This window comes from Schistocerca piceifrons, chromosome 9, assembly GCF_021461385.2.
Source record: "Schistocerca piceifrons isolate TAMUIC-IGC-003096 chromosome 9, iqSchPice1.1, whole genome shotgun sequence".
Classification (NCBI taxonomy): Eukaryota; Metazoa; Arthropoda; class Insecta; order Orthoptera; family Acrididae; genus Schistocerca; species Schistocerca piceifrons.
Genome location: NC_060146.1, coordinates 100,331,962 through 100,340,852, shown reverse-complemented (window position 1 = coordinate 100,340,852; position 8,891 = coordinate 100,331,962). Strand labels below are relative to the sequence as shown.

General features: G+C 39.5%; 1 non-coding gene across 1 annotated transcript; it reads right to left on the bottom strand.

Moving 5' to 3' along the window:
• Nucleotides 1–1,102: 1,102 nt before the first annotated feature.
• On the bottom strand, nucleotides 1,103–1,177 carry Trnas-cga. Its single transcript has one exon. It is a non-coding gene; the product is annotated as a tRNA-Ser (tRNA).
• Nucleotides 1,178–8,891: the final 7,714 nt, after the last annotated feature.

Here is an 8,891-nt window from a genome sequence, read left to right as displayed (position 1 = left end):
TGTATCTGACCCCAGGAATGTGTCAATAAAGTTTCCCCTTCCTGGCACAATGAATTCACGGTGTTCTTATTTCAATTTCCAGGAGTGTATATATTTTCCTCTTATTCATCACCACTTACTTTTTACTTCAACAACAACAACAACAACAACAATAATAATAATAATAATAATAATAATAATAACATTTTCTCATCTTATATACCATTTACCTCTCTCCATATTACTATTTGTCCTCTTATTAAACTAAAATTACATTCACTCATCTCATTCAGTCACTCGCATCACTCATATCAACATTACTATTATCACATGCCTCCTAAAGAAAATAATTCTGTTCAGTTCTCTGCCTCCTCTAATGTGTATATGCCTCCTCTAATGTGTATATGCCTCAATAGCAACTCCTCTCATAACCAAATATCTTATTAGCTATTGGATGGTTCACATTGCTTTCTAGACTTACCTGCATTCATTAGATTGTAAATATCTGTATAACTTAAATGTAGGCTCATCATAACTGTATATCATATTAATTATCTTCTTTGTTTTACTGGTACTATTAAAATCTACATCCTGATATAATTCTTTTTCTATTTTCTTACTGTCATCATATCGGAGAAAACAAATCGTCGGTTCCGTTGCGCTCTGCTCTCTACTGACCGTAACTCGAGCGCTTAGCTCGGTCGTCGTTCGTTTTCCGGCAAATTCGGTTGTTGCTGCGGGTTGGGTTCATTGCCCAATTCAATAATATTTACGTTTCTGTCGCGCGTCACCCAAGTATCAGCTGTTTGGTTGTTGACATTACCTCGCGTCGCATTGGGAGTTCCGTTAGGTACGAATTGAGGGTTGCTGTATTGCATGTGTCGTGGTGGTGGTCCATTGTGATTTCCCCATACATTATTTCGCCCATGACTGTAACTGGTATTGTCATTACTGTTATTCCTGCAATACATGTTTGGATGTTGTTGGATGTTGTTTCTCTGAAAATATCCTGGATGGTACCTGTTATCCTCTCTTCTTTGATCTCTATAATTTCGGTTCCTTCTTCTGTTGTTATTATTTTGAATATAACTGTTATTGAAACTTCCTGGCAGATTAAAACTGTGTGCCCGACCGAGACTCGAACTCGGGACCTTTGCCTTTCGCGGGCAAGTGCTCTACCAACTGAGCTACCGAAGCACGACTCACGCCCCGTACTCACAGCTTTACTTCTGCCAGTACCTCGTCTCCTACCTTCCAAACTTTACAGAAGCTCTCCTGCGAACCTTGCAGAGTGAAAATCTCATTCTGGAAACATCTCCAAGGCTGTGGCTAAGCCATGTCTCCGCAATATCCTTTCTTTCAGGAGTGCTAGTTCTGCAAGGTTCGCAGGAGAGCTTCTGTAAAGTTTGGAAGGTAGGAGACGAGGTACTGGCAGAAGTAAAGCTGTGAGTACCGGGCGTGAGTCGTGCTTCGGTAGCTCAGTTGGTAGAGCACTTGCCCGCGAAAGGCAAAGGTCACGAGTTCGAGTCTCGGTCGGGCACACAGTTTTAATCTGCCAGGAAGTTTCATATCAGCGCACACTCCGCTGCAGAGTGAAAATCTCATTCTGTTATTGTTCTGATTGTAATTACTGTTCGGATAACCATTATAGTAATAATTACTGTTTCCTTGCCAATGCTGAGAGTTGTTTCTCCTAATATTGAATGGATTTGTCCCAGTGTAGTGTGAATTGTTTCTCTGAGTGTTTTGTTGTGGTGTCGGAGGCGGATTCCAACAGCCTCTGTCATTTCTGTTGTGCGTACGCGAATTGCTTGGATGGATCGGATACAATTGATTGAAATTCCTGATCTCATCTCTGTAAACAACATCTATCTCATCAACATAGCTAAAAAAATTCTTTATGTTGTCCTCGGACACTCCTATTAATTTATCACGGTAAGGAAATGGTAAGTGGCTCTTAAGTGTTCTAATTACATCTGGTAAATCTGCTGGTTTTGTCCAATATAATGTTTTGTCTAGGTAGCATTCAAAGTATTGTCGTAAAGTCTCTTTCTTCGGGTTGTAAATTTCTGGATTGTATACTTCTCGTTTTAAACTTTGCTGCTCTGTGACTGACCAGAATTCCTCAAGAAATGCTTGTTCAAACTGTTCAAATGTTAAACATCGTCTTTTAATTGCTGCTCCCCACTTAACTGCTCTTCCACATAACAAATGTGTAACATATCGAATTTTGTCGGCTTCTAACCAATGTCTCGGGAAAATACCATCAAAAGAGCGGATGAAAACAATCGGATGCACTTTGTCTTTCTCATCACATGAAAATGTCTGAAAGTATCCATGTCGTACTAATGTTTCATCAGCTGCTCCCGATGGTATTATGGGTCCTGTATTTTGTGTCAAACTGTGCATAGTATGTGGTGATGTCTGATAGTAATTTTGATCTAGTGGTAACATTGAAAATGGTTCATTGGGATTTGTATCACTCATTGGTAATTCTATTTTCGGCTGTGTGCTGGGTCTAGCATTATTATGATTCTCATTTATGTTTTGGTTGTCTGTTATGGGTTTTGGTATCACTGACGAACTTGGTATTACATTCTCTTTAAGTTTACGTACCTCTTTCTGAATATTATCTGTTTCTCCCTTTACTTGTTCCTTTGTCTTATCTAAAATGATCTGTGTCATTGTCTCAAACTTCTCATCTAAATAATCGTCACATAATTTGCATTCATGTACAAGCTATTCTGCTAGAGTTGTGTCATTCTTTAAAGATGCTGCATCTGCTCTGTCTTCAAGCTTTTCTAACTTTTCCTGTAAGGATTTCTGCTCCAATGTTACATCATTTAATCTGTCTGAAAGGTCTGTAATCGTGGGTTCTAAGTGTTCTTGGTTTGTTTTTACGGAATTGTGTGACTGTCGTAATTCGTTAACTTGGGTACTGGTTTTCTGTTGTTCAAAAACTACTGTTAACAATTTCTCATTACATTGTTGTAAGTCAGTTTTTGTCTCGTCACTGAATTCCACAAATACCTTTTCTTGTCTCGTAACCTTGTCTGATAAGTCAGTAAATTTCCTTCCAAGACTACTGGTGGTTTCTGTCAAGTCGGCAATTTGTCTCGATTGTTTTTCAAAATTTTGTTTTATGTCCCGTGTCAGTTCATCGAATTTATGTCAAATTTCCCGATGTCACGTTTTAAATTGTCATTTTTCTCGTCTAAAGTGTCAAATCTTTTGTCCAAAGTGTCAAATTTTCTGTTTTGGTCACCAAGTAACTTCAGAATCTGGTTGAGCATGTCAGAGTCCTGTGTCATAGTTTCGTCTGATTGATGTCTGGTTCTGAAGTTGACATTGTCAATGTCACGTTTTGTCGCGTAGTACTCTCTCCATTCGCCTGTATATCTGTTTAAATACAGGGGTTGTTGTCTTAATCGATCCGGTAAAATTATGTCTTGAACAAACTCACTATTAAGTTCAATATTCATTTGACTGTCGGACATGTTTTGCAATGTGTCACTTTCACTAAGCTCGTCCGCGGAAACAATTTCTACGCGTCTAGCGTCCATCTTGCGATTTTCGTAATTAATTGCAAATATAATTTTCCAATGGTAAAAAAAATTTTTTTGAAATATAATATGTTGAAATCTGAAATTTCTCTTATGGAAATGGATATATCTATATGATTTCTAATTAGAAATTGAATTATTAAACTGGTACTGAAATTTCCCTCTCACAAATAAATGACTGTGAATATGCTCTTCACTTGCCATTTCCAATAATAGTAGTAAATCAATTTTAACTACAATTTGAAAAAATAATTTCGAAATAAATGGTAAATGGATCGGAATAAAGGAAGTACAGATGGCTGCTTGAAACTGGAAAAAATGTAAATATCTGTACTCACCAATTTTTTTCAGTCTTATGTTGCAAATGTAGCGTCAAATATACAGTTTTCAATCCAAAATTTTTCTTTCGCGTCCGTGCAAATTATTTTATGGAACGTTATCCTTTTCTCTTTTTTTTTACCAAATTAATTTCCTCAACACGAAAATGAAAATTAACACAAATTAATAACAGGGAAAACAATATTGTTGTAAATTTCATGCACGTAACATTACAATTGAAATGAATGAGACTTAGTCCAAATTCATTTTCTGATGCTATTAAGTGGTTAAAATTAGATAAAATGTCCAAAATTTATAATAACTGCACTTGTATCAAATCCAAACTGCACTTATATCAAATCCAAACTGCACTTGTATCAAATCCGAAGATTGCAAGTCCTGTCACCAGGACGTCAATTGTAGTGTTTCCTTTTTTTATCTTCTCCTCATTAGCTACTGAAACAACATCGCTTTGTAATGTAGTTTTAATTTTCACCAAAAGCACATTCAACACATCGCGGAAAAATACACGTCTTTCGTATCAAGACAAGAGAGAGAGAGACATCCATTAGTTCTTAAAAACAAAAAAACTACGCAAAAGTAAGAAAAAAAGAACAAAATTATTTATAAAATCGGTCGCTGGCGCAGCGCTCTTCTGTGTGCGCGATCGTAAAATTATAACTTTGCGGAAGTCAAAGTACCATTACAGCGCCTACTGGAATCCACGAAGCAGCACATTAGTGCTCTTGGCTAACCTGGCAGGTCGCTGTCTTAATTTATGTGTCAGTGTTTTATTTAATAGAAATATTTGAAATGTCCATTTTCCATGTCATTAACAAATCAGAATTGTAAATTGATATTTTTGCAGGAGGCTGTCTTTAATAAGGTTGCAACTGAAATGTTGAAACGATTTGAGCTTCACATTGGTTTTTTCGTTAATCATTCTCACATTGGAGAAAGAACATATTTTTGTAAGAAACGAAGTCCGATCATATTAATTTTTCCACGTTTATGGTGTAAGACTTTTATTGAAGTTTTACAGTCGAAACCCAATGAAGAACGACGGGAGCCTTCGGCAAGGCATTGTCCTGAGCATCTGATGATGGGAGAATAGGAGTTTCTCAGCGAAACTGTAAGAATGACAAATAATCCCAGCGTTGTTGGAAAGTGCATTCTTGACGCCGCAGAATGCGTATGCAAATCTTCTAAATTATTCACATCTTTTACTGTCACTGCATTGGAGGATTTTTGCTTTGCGTAATTTCAGAGTGTCAGAAGGCACGTTTCAAACGTAGTAAAGCGTTACTGCGAAACCCTACATTTCAGCAGGATAATGCACGACCGCATGTTGCAGGTCCTGATCGGGCCTTTCTGGATACAGAAAATGTTCGACTGCTGCCCTGGCCAGCACATTCTCCAGATCTCTCACCAATTGAAAACGTCTGGTCAATGGTGGCCGAGCAACTGGCTCGTCACAATACACCAATTACTACTCTTGATGAACTGTGGTATCGTCTTGAAGCTGCATGGGCAGCTGTACCTGTACACGCCATCCAAGCTCTGTTTGATTCAATGCCCAGGCGTATACAGGCCGTTATTACGGCCAGAGGTGGTTGTTCTGGGTACTAATTTCTCAGGATCTATGCACCCAAATTGCGTGAAAATGTAATCACATGTCAGTTCTAGTATAATATATTTGTCCAATGAATACCTGTTTATCATCTACATTTCTTCTTGGTGAAGCAAGTTTAATGGCCAGTAGTGTATATGTGACTACACGTTTGCCACATTTCCTTCCATTGGAAACGATAGAAGGCGCTAGCAGAGATAAGGGCGTCAGCCACCATGCTGTACATGCGCATTGTGGATGCGAGGCTACAGTCTTTCGCAGCTACAAGACATTAGACCCTCAGTGTTGTGCCAGACTTCTTACAAAACAGTAAGGAGGGGTGGGATACAAAGTGGTGCAGCAGCTGTCGTCGTAGAAAAGCTGGTTAGTAGCAGAAATGATTAGTGAACAAGTTAAAACAACAAACAGAAGATTTACTTAACTCGTATATCTCCAAGCGAATGAAGACTCAGTACAACTTATGCAGAAAGGAACAGAGTCCAGCAACCACAATGTCCTCAAGGAAAAGTCCCGCTATACTAAAGCACAAACAATGAAGATTGAGCCGTGATGAGGCATTGTCTGCATGGCATCACACGGCAACGTGGCTCCGAACGCAAGTCCACTTACTGGCTGCCGCCGGCCGTCCTGTGTTGCAGCGGGACCTCTGCTCGTAGTACATTGGTACAGGCTGCGTGGCTCAGTGGGCGCAGATCACTGGGTCCGCCAGATCGTCTGCGACTGCCAGCAGCGTTGGACGGAAACTTACAATTCCGTTGCCGATTGCGATACAATAGAGAGAGCTATCACACTCAAATGGATGTTATTTCTGTTTAAATGCGATCGGCGTTTGAAAAGTCCGTGCAAGGTCCGAGAGATGGCACCATCGGCGCGTATCGAGGTTATTTTTAGTTAGTAGCATCTTTGGAAAGAACACACACCAAATTTCAGCCATATTGGTCTATTTCTTGGTTTTTGGCATTTGTGTGAATCAAGGAAGTCGAGTGATTGTCAAAAAATGTTGTTGTTGTTGTGGACTTCAGTCCAGAGACTGGTTTGATGCAGCTCTCCATGCTCCTCTATCCTGTGCAAGCTTCTTCATCTCCCAGTACCTACTGGAACCTACATCCTTCAGAATCTGTTTAGCATATTCATCTCTTGATCTCCCTCTACGATTTTTACCCTCCACGCTGCCCTACAATACTAAATTGGTGATCCCTTGATGCCTCAGAATATGCCCTACCAACCTATCCCTTCTTCTAGTCAAGTTGTGCCACAAATTTCTCTTCTCTCCAATTCTATTCAATACCTCCTCGTTAGTTATGTGATCTACCCATCTAATCTTCAGCATTCTTCTGTAGCACCAGATTTTGAAAGCTTCTATTCTCTTCTTGTCCAAACTATTTATCGTTCATGTTTCACTTCCATAGATGGCTACACTCCATACAAATACTTTCAGAAATGACTTCCTGACGCTTAAATCTATACTCGATGTAAACAAATTTCTCTTCTCCAGAAACGCTTTCCTTGTCATTGCCAGTCTACATTTTATATTTACTAAGAAGAATTTCGTGTGTTGATTAAACGTTACATTATGAAAGGCAAAACGCATCAGGAGACTAAATAGAAGGTTGATAAACATTACGGTGACCCTGCACCTTCGATTAGAGCAGTTTATAAGTCGTTTCAAAATTTTCGGAGTGGTCATATGGGCACAAGTGATGCTAAACGTTCTGGACGCCCTGTGGAGGTTACGACTCCATAAATCATTGATAAAATCCATGATTTGGTGATGCTAGTGCGGTGGCCATCTCTAATGAGGGGGTACATAATATTTTTCATAAACATTTGGACATGAGAAAGCTATCCTCAAGATCAGTTCCGCGATTGCTCACGCTTGACTTAAAACGGAATCGAGTGAAGCGTTGCAAGGATGGTTTGCAGCTGTTTCGTCACTGTGGGTGAAACATGGCTACATTACTATACTCCTACAATCTAAACAATGGGTTACCAAGGGAGGATCTGCACCAAAAACGGCGAAGACCAGTCGTTCTGCCGGAAAGGTTATGGCGACTGTCTTTTGGAATTCTCAAGGGATAATCCCCATCGACTATCTGGAAAAGGGTAAAACTATTACAGGTGCATATTATCCATCGTTATTGGACCGTTTGAAAACCGCGCTGAAAGAGAAACGCCAGCGATTGGACCGCAAAAAGGTCCTTTTTCCATCACGACAATGCACCAGCACACACCTCAGCAGTTGTGGTCGCAAAATTAATGAAAATAGGATTCCAACTCGTTTCACATGCCCCCTATTCTCCAGATTTGTCTCCCTTGGACTACTGTTTGTTCCCCAATTTGAAGAAATTGGACAAAGATTTTATTCAAACGAGGAAGTGATTGCAGCAACTAATAACTATTTTGCGGACTTGGACAACTCCTGTTATTCAGAATGGATCCACAAATTAGAACAGCGTTGGACGAAGTGTATAAGTCTAAAAGGGGACTATGTCGAAAAATAAAAAAGGTTTACCCCAAACGCGTAAGTCGTTTTTATTTTTGCACGGACTTTTCAAACGCCCCTCGTATATGAAATGTTAATATTATGCTCAATGTAAATTGGTAACTGGGAGAGGAGCCATGTGTGGGCGCGTTAAATGATGAGGTCATATCTGTGCAATACTCGCAAAGTACTGTTTTCATTAGAAGTGTAAAACTGTATGGATCACTGTTTATTGTGTGCTTTTTAGGAATTCAACCTATGTTGTTTTTTGGCAGGACACTTAGAAAATGTAACAGACCTACTAAGGAGACTGCCTATACTACACCTGTCCGTCCTCTTTTAGAATACTTCTGCGCTGTGTGGGATGCTTACCAGATAGGACTGACGGAGTTCATCGAAAAAGTTCAAAGAAAGGCAGCACATTTTGTATTATCGCGGAATATGGGAGAGAGTGTCACAGAAATGATACAGGATTTGGGTTGGACATTATTAAAAGAAAGGCGTTTTTCGTTGCGACGGAATCTTCTCACGAAATTTCGATCACCGACTTTCTCCTCCGAATGCGAAAATGTTCCCGTCCTACATAGGGAGGAACGATCACCACGATAAAATAAGGGAAATCAGAGCTCGTACGGAAAGATACAGGTGTTCATTCTTTCCGTGCGCTATACGAGATTGGAATAATAGAGAATTGTGAAGGTGGTTCGATAAACCCTCGGCCAGACAATTAAATGTGATTTGCAGAGTATCCATGTAGATTTGGATGTAGATGTAGTTGTGTGTATCGAGACTGTCACCTGTAGTGGGAGCCTGATCCGAATCCTGAATTTACCTCAGCGTTATGACCATACTGAGAACAAAAAATTTATTTCAACGAAAACTGTCACAGATTTGAAAAAAGTTGCATGAGAAATAAGTT